Below are 15,000 nucleotides of genomic sequence, written 5' to 3'. Positions count from 1 at the left end.
GTTAGGGATGGGTTAGGGTTAGGGTTAGGGTTAGGGTTAGGGTTAGGGTTACGGTTAGGGTTAGGGTTAGGGTTAGGGTTAGGGTTAGGGTTAGGGTTAGGGTTAGCGTTAGGGTTAGGATTGGGGTTAGGGTAAGGGTTAGGGTTAGGGTTAGGGTAAGCGTTTCGGTTAGGGTTAGGTTAAGGGTTAGGGTTAGGGTTAGGGTAGCGGTTAGGGTTAGGGTTAGGGTTAGGGTTAGGATTGGGGTTAGGGTAAGGGTGAGGGTTAGGGATGGGTTAGGGTTAGGGTTAGGTTTAGCGTTTCGGTTAGGGTTAGGTTAAGGGTTAGGGTTAGTGTTAGGGTTAGGGTTGCGGTTAGGGTTAGGGTTAGGGTTAGGGTTAGGGTTAGGGTTGGGATTAGGGTTAGGGTTACGGTTAGGGTTAGGGTTAGGGTTAGGGTTAAGGTTAGGGTTAGGGTTAAGGTTAGAGTAAGGGTTAGGGTTGGGACGCGGGTGGCGCTGTGGGCTAAAGCCTCAGCGCCTAGGGCTTGCCGATCGAAAGGTCGGCGGTTCGAATCCCCGCGGCGGGGTGCGCTCCCGCTGCTCGGTCCCAGCGCCTGCCCACCTAGCAGTTCGAAAGCACCCCAGGGGGCAAGTAGATAAATAGGTACCGCTTACCAGCGGGAAGGTAAACGGCGTTCCGTGTGCGGCTCTGGCTCGCCAGAGCAGCGTTGTCACGCTGGCCACGTGACCCGGAAGTGTCTTCGGACAGCGCTGGCCCCCGGCCAATAGATGTGAGATGGGCGCACAAACCCCAGAGTCTGTCAAGACTGGCCCGTCCGGGCAGGGGTACCTTTACCTTTACCTTTAAGGGTTAGGGTTAGGGTTAGGGTTAGGGTTAGGGTTAGGGTTGGGATTAGGGTTAGGGTTAGGGTTAGGGTTAGGGTTAGGGTTAGGGTTAGGGTTAAGGTTAGGGTTAGGGTTAAGGTTAGAGTAAGGGTTAGGGTTGGGACGCGGGTGGCGCTGTGGGCTAAAGCCTCAGCGCCTAGGGCTTGCCGATCGAAAGGTCGGCGGTTCGAATCCCCGCGGCGGGGTGCGCTCCCGCTGCTTGGTCCCAGCGCCTGCCCACCTAGCAGTTAGAAAGCACCCCAGGGGGCAAGTAGATAAATAGGTACCGCTTACCAGCGGGAAGGTAAACGGCGTTCCGTGTGCGGCTCTGGCTCGCCAGAGCAGCGTTGTCACGCTGGCCACGTGACCCGGAAGTGTCTTCGGACAGCGCTGGCCCCCGGCCAATAGATGTGAGATGGGCGCACAAACCCCAGAGTCTGTCAAGACTGGCCCGTCCGGGCAGGGGTACCTTTACCTTTACCTTTAAGGGTTAGGGTTAGGGTTGGGATTAGGTTTAGGGTTAGGGTTAGGGTTAGGGTTAGGGTTACGGTTAGCATTTCAGTTAGGGTTAGGGTTAGCATTTGGGTTAGGGTTAGGGTTAGGGTTAGGGTTAGGATTGGGGTTAGGGTTAGGCTTAGGTTTAGGTTTAGGCTTAGGAATGCGGTAAAGGTTAGAGGTAGGGTTATGTTTAGCGTTTCGGTTAGGGTTAGGGTTAGGGTTAGGGTTAGGGTTACGGTTAGGGTTAGGGTTAGGGTTAGGCTTAGCCTTAGGCTTAGGATTGGGGTTAAGGTTAGAGTTTGGGTTAGGGTTGGGATTAGGGTTAGGGTTATGGTTACGGTTAGCGTTTCGGTTAGGGTTAGGGTTAGCAATTGGGTTAGGATTAGTGTTAGGGTTAGGATTGGGGTTAGGGTTAGGGTTAGGGTTAGGGTTAGGGTTAGGGTTAGGGTTAGGGTTAGGGTTAGGGTTAGGGTTAGGATTAGGATTAGGATTAGGGATGGGTTAGGGTTAGGGTTAGGGTTAGGGTTAGGGTTAGGGTTAGGGTTACGGTTAGGGTTAGGGTTAGGGTTAGCGTTAGCGTTGGGGTTAGTATTGGGGTTAGGGTAAGGGTGAGGGTTACGGATGGGTTAGGGATAGGGTTAGGGTTAGGTTTAGCGTTTCGGTTAGGGTTAGGTTAAGGGTTAGGGTTAGGGTTAGGGTTGCGGTTAGGGTTAGGGTTAGGGTTAGCGTTTGCGTTAGGCTTAGGATTGGGGTTAGGGTAAGGGTGAGGGTTAGGGATGGGTTAGGGTTAGGGTTAGGGTTAGGTTTAGCGTATCGGTTAGGGTTAGGTTAAGGGTTAGGGTTAGGGTTAGGGTTAGGGTTAGGGTTAGGGTTAGGGTTAGGGTTGCGGTTAGAGTTAGGGTTACGGTTAGGGTTAGGGTTAGGGTTAGGGTTGCGGTTAGGGTTAGGTTTAGGTTTAGGTTTAGGGTTGGGGTTAGGGTTAGGATTGGGGTTAAGGTTAGAGTTAGGGTTAGTGTTAGCGTTAGGGTTAGGGTTAGGGTTGGGGTTACGGTTAGTGTTAGTGTTAGTGTTAGGGTTAGGGTTACGGTCACGGTTAGGGTTACAGTTAGGGTTAGGGTTAGGATTGGGGTTAGGGTGAGGGTGAGGGTTAGGGATGGGTTAGGGTTAGGGTTACGGTTAGGGTTACGGTTAGGGTTACGGTTAGGGTTACGGTTAGGCTTAGGCTTAGGGTTAGGGTTAGGGTTACGGTTACGGTTACAGTTACGGTTAGGCTTAGGCTTAGGCTTAGACTTAGGCTTAGGCTTAGGCTTAGGTTTAGGCTTAGGCTTAGGCTTAGGCTTAGGCTTAGGCTTAGGCTTAGGCTTAGGGTGAGGCTGAGGGTGAGGGTTAGGGATGTGTTAGTGTTAGGGTTAGGGTTAGGGTTGGGGCTCGTAATAGGGTTAGGGTTAGGGTTAGGGTTAGGGTTGGGATTAGGGTTAGGGTTAGGGTTAGGGATAGGGATAGGGATAGGCTTAGGGTTAGGGTTAGGGTTAGGGTTAACGTTAGGGTTAGGGTTAGGGTTAGGATTGGGGTTAAGGTTAGAGTTAGGGTTAGGTTTAGGTTTAGGGTTAGAGTTAGCTTAAGGGTTAGGGTTAGGGTTAGGGTTAGGGTTAGGGTTACGTTTACGGTTAGCGTTTCAGTTAGGGTTAGCATTTGGGTTAGGGTTAGGGTTAGATTTAGGGTTAGGGTTAGGGTTAGGGTTAGGGTTAGGGTTATGGTTGGGGCTGGGGCTGGGGATAGGGTTAGGGTTAGGGTTAGGGTTGGGATTAGGGTTAGGGTTAGGGTTAGTTTTAGGATTGGGATTAACGTTAGAGTTAGGGTTAGGGTTGGGATTAGGGTTAGGGTTAGGGTTAGGGTTAGGGTTAGGGTTAGGGTTAGGGATAGGGTTAGGGTTAGGGTTAGGGTTAGGGTTAGGGTTAGGGTTAGGGTTACGGTTACGGTTACGGTTACGGTTAGCGTTTCGGTTAGGGTTAGGGTTAGGGTTAGGGTTAGGGTTAAGGTTGGGGCTAGGGATAGGGTTAGGTTTAGGGTTAGGGTTAGGGTTGGGATTAGGGTTAGGGTTACGGTTACGGTTAGGGTTAGGGTTAGGGTTAGGGTTAGGGTTAGCGTTAGGATTAGGGATGGGTTAGGGTTAGGGATGGGGTTCGGATTCGGGTTCGGGTTTGGGTTCGGGTTCGGGTTATGGTTAGGGTTAGGGTTAGCGTTAGGGTTAGCGTTAGGGTTAGCGTTAGGGTTAGGGTTAGCTTTAGGGTTAGGGTTAGGGTTACGGTTAGGCTTAGGATTAGGCTTAGGTTTAGGCTTAGGGTTAGGGTTAGGGTTGCGGTTAGGGTTCGGATTAGGGTTAGGGTTAGGGTTAGGGTTGCGGTTAGGGTTAGGGTTAGGGTTAGGGTTAGGGTTATGGTTAGGGTTAAGGTTAGAGTAAGGGTTAGGGTTAGGGTTAGGGTTAGGGTTAGGGTTGGGATTAGGTTTAGGGTTAGGGTTAGGGTTAGGGTTAGGGTTAGGGTTACGGTTACGGTTACGGTTAGCGTTTCAGTTAGGGTTAGGGTTAGCATTTGGGTTAGGGTTAGGGTTAGGGTTAGGGTTAGGGTTAGGATTGGGGTTAGGGTTAGGCTTAGGTTTAGGTTTAGGTTTAGGTTTAGGATTGCGGTTCAGGTTAGAGGTAGGGTTATGTTTACCGTTTTGGTTACGGTTAGGGTTGGGGTTAGGGTTAGGTTTAGGGTTAGAGTTCGGGTTAGGGTTAGGGTTAGGGTTAGGGTTAGGGTTAGGGTTAAGGTTAGGGTTAGGGTTAGGGTTACGGTTACGGTTAGCCTTTCGGTTAGTGTTAGGGTTAGCATTTGGGTTTCTTAGGGTTTGGGTTAGGGTTAGGGTTTGGGTTAGGGTTAAGGTTAGGGTTAGGGTTAGGGTTAGGGTTAGGCTTAGCCTTAGGCTTAGGATTGGGGTTAAGGTTACAGTTAGGATTAGGGTTGGGATTAGGGTTAGGGTTACGGTTACGGTTAGCGTTTCGGTTAGGATTAGGCTTAGCAATTGGGTTAGCATTAGGGTTAGGTTTAGGCTTAGGATTGCGGTTAAGGTTAGAGGTAGGGTTATGTTTAGCGTTTCGGTTAGGGTTAGGGTTAAGGTTAGGGTTACGGTTAGGCTTAGGCTTAGGTTTAGTGTTAGGGTTAAGGTTAGAGTTAGGGTTAGTGTTAGCGTTAGGGTTAGGGTTAGGGTTGGGGTTAGGGTTAGGGTTAGTGTTAGGCTTAGGGTTGGGATTAGGGTTAGGGTTAGGGTTAGGGTTAGGTTTAGCGTTTCGGTTAGGGTAAGGTTAAGGTTTAGGGTTAGGTTTAGGGTTAGGGTTAGGGTTAGGGTTAGGGTTAGGGTTAGGGTTGCGGTTAGGGTTAGGGTTAGGGTTAGGGTTAGGGTTAGGGTTAGGGTTAGGGTTGCGGTTAGGGTTAGGGTTAGGATTGGGGTTAAGGTTAGAGTTAGGGTTAGGATTCGGGTGAGGGTGAGGGTTAGGGTTAGAATTGGGGTTAAGGTTAGAGTTAGGGTTAGGGTTAGCGTTTTGGTTAGGGTTAGGGTTATGGTTAGGGTTAGGGTTATGGTTGGGGTTAGGGTTAGGGTTTGGGTTAGGGTTAAGGTTGGGGCTGGGGATAGGGTTAGGTTTAGGGTTAGGGTTGGAATTAGGGTTAGGGTTAGGGTTAGGGTTAAGGTTAGGGTTACGGTTAGGTTTAGAGTTGCGGTTAGGGTTAGGGTTAGGGTTAGAATTGGGGTTAAGGTTAGAGTTAGGGTTAGGGTTAGCGTTTGGTTAGGGTTACGGTTACGGTTACGGTTACGGTTAGCGTTTCAGTTAGGGTTAGGGTTAGCATTTGGGTTAGGGTTAGGGTTAGGGTTAGGGTTAGGATTGGGGTTAGGGTTAGGCTTAGGTTTAGGTTTAGGCTTAGGATTGCGGTTAAGGTTAGAGGTACGGTTATGTTTAGCGTTTCGGTTAGGGTTATGGTTGGGGTTAGGGTTAGGTTTAGGGTTAGGGTTAGGGTTACGGTTACGGTTACGGTTAGCGTTTCGATTAGTGTTAGGGTTAGCATTTGGGTTTGTTAGGGTTAGGGTTAGGGTTAGGGTTAGGGTTAGGGTTAGGGTTAGGTTTAGGATTGGGGTTAGGGTTAGTGTTAAGGTTAGGGTTAGGGTTAAGGTTAGGGTTAGGGTTAGGGTTAGGGTTAGCCTTAGGCTTAGGATTGGGGTTAAGGTTAGAGTTAGGGTTAGGGTTGGGATTAGGATTAGGGTTAGGATTAGGGTTACGGTTAGCGTTTCGGTTAGGGTTAGCAATTGTGTTAGGATTAGGGTTAGGGTTAGGGTTAGGGTTAGGATTGGGGTTAGGGTTAGGGTTAGGGTTAGGGTTAGGGATGGGTTAGGGTTAGGGTTAGGGTTAGGGTTAGGGTTACGGTTAGGGTTAGGGTTAGGGTTAGGGTTAGGGTTAGGGTTAGGGTTAGGGTTAGGGTTAGCGTTAGGGTTAGGATTGGGGTTAGGGTAAGGGTTAGGGTTAGGGTTAGGGTTAGGGTAAGCGTTTCGGTTAGGGTTAGGTTAAGGGTTAGGGTTAGGGTTAGGGTAGCGGTTAGGGTTAGGGTTAGGGTTAGGGTTAGGATTGGGGTTAGGGTAAGGGTGAGGGTTAGGGATGGGTTAGGGTTAGGGTTAGGTTTAGCGTTTCGGTTAGGGTTAGGTTAAGGGTTAGGGTTAGTGTTAGGGTTAGGGTTGCGGTTAGGGTTAGGGTTAGGGTTAGGGTTAGGGTTAGGGTTGGGATTAGGGTTAGGGTTACGGTTAGGGTTAGGGTTAGGGTTAGGGTTAAGGTTAGGGTTAGGGTTAAGGTTAGAGTAAGGGTTAGGGTTGGGACGCGGGTGGCGCTGTGGGCTAAAGCCTCAGCGCCTAGGGCTTGCCGATCGAAAGGTCGGCGGTTCGAATCCCCGCGGCGGGGTGCGCTCCCGCTGCTCGGTCCCAGCGCCTGCCCACCTAGCAGTTCGAAAGCACCCCAGGGGGCAAGTAGATAAATAGGTACCGCTTACCAGCGGGAAGGTAAACGGCGTTCCGTGTGCGGCTCTGGCTCGCCAGAGCAGCGTTGTCACGCTGGCCACGTGACCCGGAAGTGTCTTCGGACAGCGCTGGCCCCCGGCCAATAGATGTGAGATGGGCGCACAAACCCCAGAGTCTGTCAAGACTGGCCCGTCCGGGCAGGGGTACCTTTACCTTTACCTTTAAGGGTTAGGGTTAGGGTTAGGGTTAGGGTTAGGGTTGGGATTAGGGTTAGGGTTAGGGTTAGGGTTAGGGTTAGGGTTAGGGTTAGGGTTAAGGTTAGGGTTAGGGTTAAGGTTAGAGTAAGGGTTAGGGTTGGGACGCGGGTGGCGCTGTGGGCTAAAGCCTCAGCGCCTAGGGCTTGCCGATCGAAAGGTCGGCGGTTCGAATCCCCGCGGCGGGGTGCGCTCCCGCTGCTTGGTCCCAGCGCCTGCCCACCTAGCAGTTAGAAAGCACCCCAGGGGGCAAGTAGATAAATAGGTACCGCTTACCAGCGGGAAGGTAAACGGCGTTCCGTGTGCGGCTCTGGCTCGCCAGAGCAGCGTTGTCACGCTGGCCACGTGACCCGGAAGTGTCTTCGGACAGCGCTGGCCCCCGGCCAATAGATGTGAGATGGGCGCACAAACCCCAGAGTCTGTCAAGACTGGCCCGTCCGGGCAGGGGTACCTTTACCTTTACCTTTAAGGGTTAGGGTTAGGGTTGGGATTAGGTTTAGGGTTAGGGTTAGGGTTAGGGTTAGGGTTACGGTTAGCATTTCAGTTAGGGTTAGGGTTAGCATTTGGGTTAGGGTTAGGGTTAGGGTTAGGGTTAGGATTGGGGTTAGGGTTAGGCTTAGGTTTAGGTTTAGGCTTAGGAATGCGGTAAAGGTTAGAGGTAGGGTTATGTTTAGCGTTTCGGTTAGGGTTAGGGTTAGGGTTAGGGTTAGGGTTACGGTTAGGGTTAGGGTTAGGGTTAGGCTTAGCCTTAGGCTTAGGATTGGGGTTAAGGTTAGAGTTTGGGTTAGGGTTGGGATTAGGGTTAGGGTTATGGTTACGGTTAGCGTTTCGGTTAGGGTTAGGGTTAGCAATTGGGTTAGGATTAGTGTTAGGGTTAGGATTGGGGTTAGGGTTAGGGTTAGGGTTAGGGTTAGGGTTAGGGTTAGGGTTAGGGTTAGGGTTAGGGTTAGGATTAGGATTAGGATTAGGGATGGGTTAGGGTTAGGGTTAGGGTTAGGGTTAGGGTTAGGGTTAGGGTTAGGGTTACGGTTAGGGTTAGGGTTAGGGTTAGCGTTAGCGTTAGCGTTGGGGTTAGTATTGGGGTTAGGGTAAGGGTGAGGGTTACGGATGGGTTAGGGATAGGGTTAGGGTTAGGTTTAGCGTTTCGGTTAGGGTTAGGTTAAGGGTTAGGGTTAGGGTTAGGGTTGCGGTTAGGGTTAGGGTTAGGGTTAGCGTTTGCGTTAGGCTTAGGATTGGGGTTAGGGTAAGGGTGAGGGTTAGGGATGGGTTAGGGTTAGGGTTAGGGTTAGGTTTAGCGTATCGGTTAGGGTTAGGTTAAGGGTTAGGGTTAGGGTTAGGGTTAGGGTTAGGGTTAGGGTTAGGGTTAGGGTTGCGGTTAGAGTTAGGGTTACGGTTAGGGTTAGGGTTAGGGTTAGGGTTGCGGTTAGGGTTAGGTTTAGGTTTAGGTTTAGGGTTGGGGTTAGGGTTAGGATTGGGGTTAAGGTTAGAGTTAGGGTTAGTGTTAGCGTTAGGGTTAGGGTTAGGGTTGGGGTTACGGTTAGTGTTAGTGTTAGTGTTAGGGTTAGGGTTACGGTCACGGTTAGGGTTACAGTTAGGGTTAGGGTTAGGATTGGGGTTAGGGTGAGGGTGAGGGTTAGGGATGGGTTAGGGTTAGGGTTACGGTTAGGGTTACGGTTAGGGTTACGGTTAGGGTTACGGTTAGGCTTAGGCTTAGGGTTAGGGTTAGGGTTACGGTTACGGTTACAGTTACGGTTAGGCTTAGGCTTAGGCTTAGACTTAGGCTTAGGCTTAGGCTTAGGTTTAGGCTTAGGCTTAGGCTTAGGCTTAGGCTTAGGCTTAGGCTTAGGCTTAGGCTTAGGGTGAGGCTGAGGGTGAGGGTTAGGGATGTGTTAGTGTTAGGGTTAGGGTTAGGGTTGGGGCTCGTAATAGGGTTAGGGTTAGGGTTAGGGTTAGGGTTGGGATTAGGGTTAGGGTTAGGGTTAGGGATAGGGATAGGGATAGGCTTAGGGTTAGGGTTAGGGTTAGGGTTAACGTTAGGGTTAGGGTTAGGGTTAGGATTGGGGTTAAGGTTAGAGTTAGGGTTAGGTTTAGGTTTAGGGTTAGAGTTAGCTTAAGGGTTAGGGTTAGGGTTAGGGTTAGGGTTAGGGTTACGTTTACGGTTAGCGTTTCAGTTAGGGTTAGCATTTGGGTTAGGGTTAGGGTTAGATTTAGGGTTAGGGTTAGGGTTAGGGTTAGGGTTAGGGTTATGGTTGGGGCTGGGGCTGGGGATAGGGTTAGGGTTAGGGTTAGGGTTGGGATTAGGGTTAGGGTTAGGGTTAGTTTTAGGATTGGGATTAACGTTAGAGTTAGGGTTAGGGTTGGGATTAGGGTTAGGGTTAGGGTTAGGGTTAGGGATAGGGTTAGGGTTAGGGTTAGGGTTAGGGTTAGGGTTAGGGTTAGGGTTACGGTTACGGTTACGGTTACGGTTAGCGTTTCGGTTAGGGTTAGGGTTAGGGTTAGGGTTAAGGTTGGGGCTAGGGATAGGGTTAGGTTTAGGGTTAGGGTTAGGGTTGGGATTAGGGTTAGGGTTACGGTTACGGTTAGGGTTAGGGTTAGGGTTAGGGTTAGGGTTAGCGTTAGGATTAGGGATGGGTTAGGGTTAGGGATGGGGTTCGGATTCGGGTTCGGGTTTGGGTTCGGGTTCGGGTTATGGTTAGGGTTAGGGTTAGCGTTAGGGTTAGCGTTAGGGTTAGCGTTAGGGTTAGGGTTAGCTTTAGGGTTAGGGTTAGGGTTACGGTTAGGCTTAGGATTAGGCTTAGGTTTAGGCTTAGGGTTAGGGTTAGGGTTGCGGTTAGGGTTCGGATTAGGGTTAGGGTTAGGGTTAGGGTTGCGGTTAGGGTTAGGGTTAGGGTTAGGGTTAGGGTTATGGTTAGGGTTAAGGTTAGAGTAAGGGTTAGGGTTAGGGTTAGGGTTAGGGTTAGGGTTGGGATTAGGTTTAGGGTTAGGGTTAGGGTTAGGGTTAGGGTTAGGGTTACGGTTACGGTTACGGTTAGCGTTTCAGTTAGGGTTAGGGTTAGCATTTGGGTTAGGGTTAGGGTTAGGGTTAGGGTTAGGGTTAGGATTGGGGTTAGGGTTAGGCTTAGGTTTAGGTTTAGGTTTAGGTTTAGGATTGCGGTTCAGGTTAGAGGTAGGGTTATGTTTACCGTTTTGGTTACGGTTAGGGTTGGGGTTAGGGTTAGGTTTAGGGTTAGAGTTCGGGTTAGGGTTAGGGTTAGGGTTAGGGTTAGGGTTAGGGTTAGGGTTAGGGTTAAGGTTAGGGTTAGGGTTAGGGTTACGGTTACGGTTAGCCTTTCGGTTAGTGTTAGGGTTAGCATTTGGGTTTCTTAGGGTTTGGGTTAGGGTTAGGGTTTGGGTTAGGGTTAAGGTTAGGGTTAGGGTTAGGGTTAGGCTTAGCCTTAGGCTTAGGATTGGGGTTAAGGTTACAGTTAGGATTAGGGTTGGGATTAGGGTTAGGGTTACGGTTACGGTTAGCGTTTCGGTTAGGATTAGGCTTAGCAATTGGGTTAGCATTAGGGTTAGGTTTAGGCTTAGGATTGCGGTTAAGGTTAGAGGTAGGGTTATGTTTAGCGTTTCGGTTAGGGTTAGGGTTAAGGTTAGGGTTACGGTTAGGCTTAGGCTTAGGTTTAGTGTTAGGGTTAAGGTTAGAGTTAGGGTTAGTGTTAGCGTTAGGGTTAGGGTTAGGGTTGGGGTTACGGTTACGGTTAGTGTTAGTGTTAGTGTTAGGGTTAGGGTTACGGTCATGGTTAGGGTTACAGTTAGGGTTAGGGTTAGGATTGGGGTTAGGGATGGGTTAGGGTTAGGGTTACTGTTAGGGTTACGGTTAGGGTTACGGTTAGGGTTACGGTTAGGCTTAGGCTTAGGGTTAGGGTTAGGGTTAGGGTTAGGGTTACGGTTACGGTTACAGTTACGGTTAGGCTTAGGCTTAGACTTAGGCTTAGGCTTAGGCTTAGGTTTAGGCTTAGGCTTAGGCTTAGGCTTAGGCTTAGGCTTAGGCTTAGGCTTAGGGTGAGGCTGAGGGTGAGGGTTAGGGATGTGTTAGTGTTAGGGTTAGGGTTAGGGTTAGGGTTGGGGCTCGTAATAGGGTTAGGGTTAGGGTTAGGGTTAGGGTTGGGTTTAGGGTTAGGGTTAGGGTTAGGGTTAGGGATAGGGATAGGGATAGGCTTAGGGTTAGGGTTAGGGTTAGGGTTAGGGTTAACGTTAGGGTTAGGGTTAGGGTTAGGGTTAGGATTGGGGTTAAGGTTAGAGTTAGGGTTAGGTTTAGGTTTAGGGTTAGAGTTAGCTTAAGGGTTAGGGTTAGGGTTAGGGTTAGGGTTAGGGTTAGGGTTACGTTTACGGTTAGCGTTTCGGTTAGGGTTAGCATTTGGGTTAGGGTTAGGGTTAGGGTTAGAGTTAGGGTTAGGGTTAGGGTTAGGGTTAGGGTTATGGTTGGGGCTGGGGCTGGGGATAGGGTTAGGGTTAGGGTTAGGGTTGGGATTAGGGTTAGGGTTAGGGTTAGTTTTAGGATTGGGATTAACGTTAGAGTTAGGGTTAGGGTTGGGATTAGGGTTAGGGTTAGGGTTAGGGTTAGGGTTAGGGATAGGGTTAGGGTTAGGGTTAGGGTTAGGGTTAGGGTTAGGGTTAGGGTTAGGGTTAGGGTTAGGGTTAGGGTTAGGGTTAGGCTTACGGTTACGGTTACGGTTACGGTTACGGTTAGCGTTTCGGTTAGGGTTAGGGTTAGGGTTAGGGTTAGGGTTAAGGTTGGGGCTAGGGATAGGGTTAGGTTTAGGGTTAGGGTTAGGGTTGGGATTAGGGTTAGGGTTACGGTTACGGTTAGGGTTAGGGTTAGGGTTAGGGTTAGCGTTAGGATTAGGGTTAGGGTTAGGGTTAGGGTTAGCGTTAGGGTTAGCGTTAGGGTTAGGGTTAGCTTTAGGGTTAGGGTTAGGGTTACGGTTAGGCTTAGGATTAGGCTTAGGTTTAGGCTTAGGGTTAGGGTTAGGGTTGCGGTTAGGGTTCGGATTAGCGTTAGGGTTAGGGTTAGGGTTAGGGTTGCGGTTAGGGTTAGGGTTAGGGTTAGGGTTAGGGTTAGGGTTATGGTTAGGGTTAAGGTTAGAGTAAGGGTTAGGGTTAGGGTTAGGGTTAGGGTTAGGGTTAGGGTTGGGATTAGGTTTAGGGTTAGGGTTAGGGTTAGGGTTAGGGTTACGGTTACGGTTACGGTTAGCGTTTCAGTTAGGGTTAGGGTTAGCATTTGGGTTAGGGTTAGGGTTAGGGTTAGGGTTAGGATTGGGGTTAGGGTTAGGCTTAGGTTTAGGTTTAGGTTTAGGATTGCGGTTCAGGTTAGAGGTAGGGTTATGTTTACCGTTTTGGTTACGGTTAGGGTTGGGGTTAGGGTTAGGTTTAGGGTTAGAGTTCGGGTTAGGGTTAGGGTTAGGGTTAGGGTTAGGGTTAGGGTTAGGGTTAGGGTTAAGGTTAGGGTTAGGGTTAGGGTTACGGTTACGGTTAGCCTTTCGGTTAGTGTTAGGGTTAGCATTTGGGTTTCTTAGGGTTTGGGTTAGGGTTAGGGCTAGGGTTAGGGTTAGAATTGGGGTTAGGGCTAGGGTTAGGGTTAGGGTTAAGGTTAAGGTTAGGGTTAGGGTTAGGGTTAGGGTTAGGGTTAGGCTTAGCCTTAGGCTTAGGATTGGGGTTAAGGTTACAGTTAGGATTAGGGTTGGGATTAGGGTTAGGGTTACGGTTACGGTTAGCGTTTCGGTTAGGATTAGGCTTAGCAATTGGGTTAGCATTAGGGTTAGGTTTAGGCTTAGGATTGCGGTTAAGGTTAGAGGTAGGGTTATGTTTAGCGTTTCGGTTAGGGTTAGGGTTAAGGTTAGGGTTACGGTTAGGCTTAGGCTTAGGTTTAGTGTTAGGGTTAAGGTTAGAGTTAGGGTTAGTGTTAGCGTTAGGGTTAGGGTTAGGGTTGGGGTTACGGTTAGTGTTAGTGTTAGGGTTAGGGTTACGGTCACGGTTAGGGTTACAGTTAGGGTTAGGGTTAGGATTGGGGTTAGGGTGAGGGTGAGGGTTAGGCATGGGTTAGGGTTAGGGTTACGGTTAGGGTTACGGTTAGGGTTACGGTTAGGGTTACGGTTAGGCTTAGGCTTAGGGTTAGGGTTAGGGTTAGGGTTAGGGTTAGGGTTAGGGTTACGGTTACGGTTACGGTTACAGTTACGGTTAGGCTTAGCCTTAGACTTAGGCTTAGGCTTAGGCTTAGGTTTAGGCTTAGGCTTAGGCTTAGGCTTAGGCTTAGGCTTAGGCTTAGGCTTAGGCTTAGGCTTAGGCTTAGGCTTAGGCTTAGGCTGAGGGTGAGGGTTAGGGATGTGTTAGTGTTAGGGTTAGGGTTAGGGTTAGGGTTGGGGCTCGTAATAGGGTTAGGGTTAGGGTTAGGGTTAGGGTTGGTATTAGGGTTAGGGTTAGGGTTAGGGATAGGGATAGGGATAGGCTTTGGGTTAGGGTTAGGGTTAGGGTTAGGGTTAACGTTAGGGTTAGGGTTAGGGTTAGGGTTAGGATTGGGGTTAAGGTTAGAGTTAGGGTTAGGTTTAGGTTTAGGGTTAGAGTTAGCTTAAGGGTTAGGGTTAGGGTTAGGGTTAGGGTTAGGGTTAGGGTTAGGGTTAGGGTTACGTTTACGGTTAGCGTTTCGGTTAGGGTTAGCATTTGGTTTAGGGTTAGGGTTAGAGTTAGGGTTAGGGTTAGGGTTAGGGTTAGGGTTAGGGTTATGGTTGGGGCTGGGGCTGGGGATAGGGTTAGGGTTAGGGTTAGGGTTGGGATTAGGGTTAGGGTTAGGGTTAGTTTTAGGATTGGGATTAACGTTAGAGTTAGGGTTAGGGTTGGGATTAGGGTTAGGGTTAGGGTTAGGGTTAGGGTTAGGGATAGGGTTAGGGTTAGGGTTAGGGTTAGGGTTAGGGTTAGGGTTAGGGTTAGGGTTAGGGTTAGGGTTAGGGTTACGGTTACGGTTACGGTTAGCGTTTCGGTTAGGGTTAGGGTTAGGGTTAGGGTTAAGGTTGGGGCTAGGGATAGGGTTAGGTTTAGGGTTAGGGTTAGGGTTGGGATTAGGGTTAGGGTTACGGTTACGGTTACGGTTAGGGTTAGGGTTAGGGTTAGGGTTAGGGTTAGCGTTAGGATTTGGGATGGGTTAGGGTTAGGGATGGGGTTCGGATTCGGGTTCGGGTTCGGGTTCGGGTTCGGGTTATGGTTAGGGTTAGGGTTAGCGTTAGGGTTAGCGTTAGGGTTAGGGTTAGCTTTAGGGTTAGGGTTAGGGTTACGGTTAGGCTTAGGATTAGGCTTAGGTTTAGGCTTAGGGTTAGGGTTAGGGTTGCGGTTAGGGTTCGGATTAGGGTTAGGGTTAGGGTTAGGGTTGCGGTTAGGGTTAGGGTTAGGGTTAGGGTTAGGGTTAGGGTTAGGGTTATGGTTAGGGTTAAGGTTAGAGTAAGGGTTAGGGTTAGGGTTAGGGTTAGGGTTAGGGTTAGGGTTAGGGTTAGGGTTAGGGTTAGGGTTAGGGTTGGGATTAGGTTTAGGGTTAGGGTTAGGGTTAGGGTTAGGGTTAGGGTTAGGGTTACGGTTACGGTTACGGTTAGCGTTTCAGTTAGGGTTAGGGTTAGCATTTGGGTTAGGGTTAGGGTTAGGGTTAGGCTTAGCCTTAGGCTTAGGATTGGGGTTAAGGTTACAGTTAGGATTAGGGTTGGGATTAGGGTTAGGGTTACGGTTACGGTTAGCGTTTCGGTTAGGATTAGGCTTAGCAATTGGGTTAGCATTAGGGTTAGGTTTAGGCTTAGGATTGCGGTTAAGGTTAGAGGTAGGGTTATGTTTAGCGTTTCGGTTAGGGTTAGGGTTAAGGTTAGGGTTACGGTTAGGCTTAGGCTTAGGTTTAGTGTTAGGGTTAAGGTTAGGGTTAGGGTTAGGGTTAGGGTTAGGGTAAGGGTTAGAGTTAGGGTTAGGGTTAGGGTTAGGGTTAACGTTAGGGTTAGGGTTAGGGTTAGGGTTAGGATTGGGGTTAAGGTTAGAGTTAGGGATAGGTTTAGGTTCAGGGTTAGAGTTAGCTTAAGGGTTAGGGTTAGGGTTAGGGTTAGGGTTAGGGTTACGTTTACGGTTAGCGTTTCGGTTAGGGTTAGCATTTGCGTTAGGGTTAGGGTTAGAGTTAGGGTTAGGGTTAGGGTTAGGGTTGGGATTAGGGTTAGGGTTAGGGTTAGTTTTAGGATTGGGATTAACGTTAGAGTTAGGGTTAGGGTTGGGATTAGAGTTAGGGTTAGGGTTAGGGTTAGGGATAGGGTTAGGGTTAGGGTTAGGGTTAGGGTTAGGGTTAGG

This window comes from Podarcis vaucheri (genome assembly GCF_965113315.1).
Source record: "Podarcis vaucheri genome assembly, chromosome: 13".
NCBI classification, from domain to species: Eukaryota; Metazoa; Chordata; class Lepidosauria; order Squamata; family Lacertidae; genus Podarcis; species Podarcis vaucheri.
The sequence above is the reverse complement of the archived record's forward strand: the minus strand, read 5'-3'. Positions refer to the sequence as shown.